Source organism: Nematolebias whitei, chromosome 13 (assembly GCF_014905685.2).
Source record: "Nematolebias whitei isolate Nwh7 chromosome 13, NemWhi1, whole genome shotgun sequence".
Taxonomy (NCBI): domain Eukaryota; kingdom Metazoa; phylum Chordata; class Actinopteri; order Cyprinodontiformes; family Rivulidae; genus Nematolebias; species Nematolebias whitei.
The window spans coordinates 47901338-47903837 of NC_056510.1; the positions used below are offsets into that span (position 1 = coordinate 47901338).

Sequence of the window (2500 nt, forward strand, 5' to 3'; positions counted from 1 at the left end):
TTTATATATATTTATGTATAAATAACTACTACTTACTACTTATACTAATATTCCTACTTCGTGGTTTTTCACTTATTTCAGGGCTTCAGGGGACATATCCCCCACGATAAACGAGGTACTACTGTACATGTTCTCCACTGACAACATTTAACCATTTTTATGACGATTTTTCACAAAATCCCTCTGACTGCAAAGTGTCCGTTTACCTTCGAGATAGGGCTGGGCGATATCTCGATATATTAAAAATATGGAGATAATTTTAAACACGATATGAAATGAGACTATCGATATACAATGTCTGTGTCAGGGATTTCAAGGCAGATCAGGACAGGAGAACCCAGTTGCGTAGGCAGGACTCAAGAGGCGGATGTATAAAATAAAATACTTTTAATAATAATAAGAATAATAAATCAAAAGGCTGACATGGCAGCAAAACTTACAACATGGACTCAAGAACAGGATCACACAGGCAGGATAGGACAGGCAATACCCAACGACGAACCGACCACGACAGAACTGATAGACAGACTTTAAATACACACAACCAGGACATGACACAGGTGACGATAATCAGACAATCATACAAGGGAGAACAGACAGGGGGAAGGCCCACTAGATGGTGCCATCCCTACAGTACCCCCCCTCAAGGACGCCCCCTGGCGTCCCCAAGAAACCCCCTCCCAGAAAACTAGGGTGGGCGGAGGGAGGAACTGCAAGGGTGGTGGGCCCGAACAAAGACACACAAGGACCAAAACAAAAACCAACAGGACAAGGCCTGGGGACTAAACCAAGTAGGGAAACACAAAATGTCCAGATGGCCGGGAGACCAGCCACTGGCTCAGAGCAGGTCAGGTGGGCGACCGGGAGGCCGTCCAGTATAGGACCATCGTTCAGGTGGGCGGCGTGGAGGCCGTCCAGTACAGGGCCATCGTTCAGGTGGGCGGCGTGGAGGCCGTCCAGTACAGGACCACTTTTCAGGTGGGCGGCGCGGAGGCCGTCCAGTACAGGACCACTTTTCAGGTGGGCGGCGTAGAGGCCATCCAGTACAGGATCACTTTTCAGGTGGGCGGCGTGGAGGCCGTCCAGTACAGGACCACTTTTCAGGTGGGTGGCGTGGAGGCCGTCCAGTACAGGACCACTGTTCAGGTGGACGGCGTGAGGGGCGTCCTCCAGGACCCCCTCGAGACAGGCGACGTGAGGGGCGTCCTCCAGGACCCCCTCGAGACAGGAGACGTGAGGGTGTCCTCCAGGACCCCCTCGAGACAGGCAGCGTGAGGGGCGTCCTCCAGGACCCCCTCGAGACGGGCGACGTGAGCTGAGGGTCGCAGGCTGGCCAGGATCCTCTTTAGCTGGACCAACAGAGTGAGGTGAAGACCCTTCGGCGGACACAGGATCTGGAGCAAGAGCGGAGTCCGTTTGGGCTCCCACGGCTGAGCAGACTGAAGCAGAGTCCACCTGGACTCCCACGGCTGAGCAGACTGGAGCAGAGTCCACCTGGACTCCCACGGCTGAGCAGACAGGAGCCGAAAGGGATCCACCACGGGGGCTGCATGCAGCAACAGGATCAGCAGAAGATGTGTTTGGGTCTATGGGCTCAGGACTGGCTGCAGGCTCTGGGCTGGCTGCAGGCTCTGGGCTGGCTGCAGGCTCTGGGTTGGCTGCAGGCTCTGGGCTGGCTGCAGGCTCTGGGCTGGCTGCAGGTTCTGCAGTGTGTGACGCGACAAAACTGGGATCGAGTTCAGCTCTTAGTTTCATGGCAAATTGGAAGATCACCTGATGAACCGATGTGCTGAGCAGGTCAGGCTGTGAGAGGTATATATCTAAGAGTTGGTCCACCAGGAGTCTTCTATCTTTAACTCTGACTTTTGGAATTATTCTGAGAATCACTATAGAGCCCTTGATGAGAGGATGAGCCACCTGGTCCTCTACAGAAGGCAGCTCAGGGATTTGGTCATCCTCAATAGGAGCAGAAAGCGATTGCCCAACACGCTCCCCGGGCTGGCCCCCCTTCGTCCACTCCACAGACGAACGGGGGGATGACTGCCCCCCCCCCCCCCCGCGAAATTCTCCCCGGTTTCACAGGTTCTGGCTGAGGAGAGCAGGCTGGAGGCTGGGACCAGGAGGAGGCGGAACCAAAAAACTCAGCCTCGCCGGACTTAGTGCGAGGAGCCGGAAATGCAGGTGGTGTGGGCGGAAGAGCAGCGGACCAGTTCCGATTGCGTCTTCTCTTTCCCTTTTGGCGGCGATGTGGGTGGTGTACCGGGGCGAACCAGAGTTCGTCCTCTGACTCGGCATCCTCCCCAGACGTCCACCCAGAGCAGACTGGTGAGTAGGAGGGACATGGGTGCTGTGTGGTTCTTTTGGAGCTGAGATCTTCGTCTCTCCTCCTGCAGTAAGAGAGGCGAAGGCAGAACCTCGACCGCCTGGGTGCAGCTTCTCGGTCCCAGGACGGGTCTAGTCCAAAAGGCACCGCACCGGATCGCAGTTTCCTCCATCTGGA

General features: G+C 55.4%; 1 protein-coding gene across 1 annotated transcript in view; it reads left to right on the plus strand.

Annotated features, from left to right (window-relative positions):
* The window catches only part of trim45 (tripartite motif containing 45), a 147259-nt gene that overhangs the window by 76887 nt on the left and 67872 nt on the right, over window positions 1-2500 (plus strand). The gene's annotated exons all lie outside the window — the stretch shown is intronic.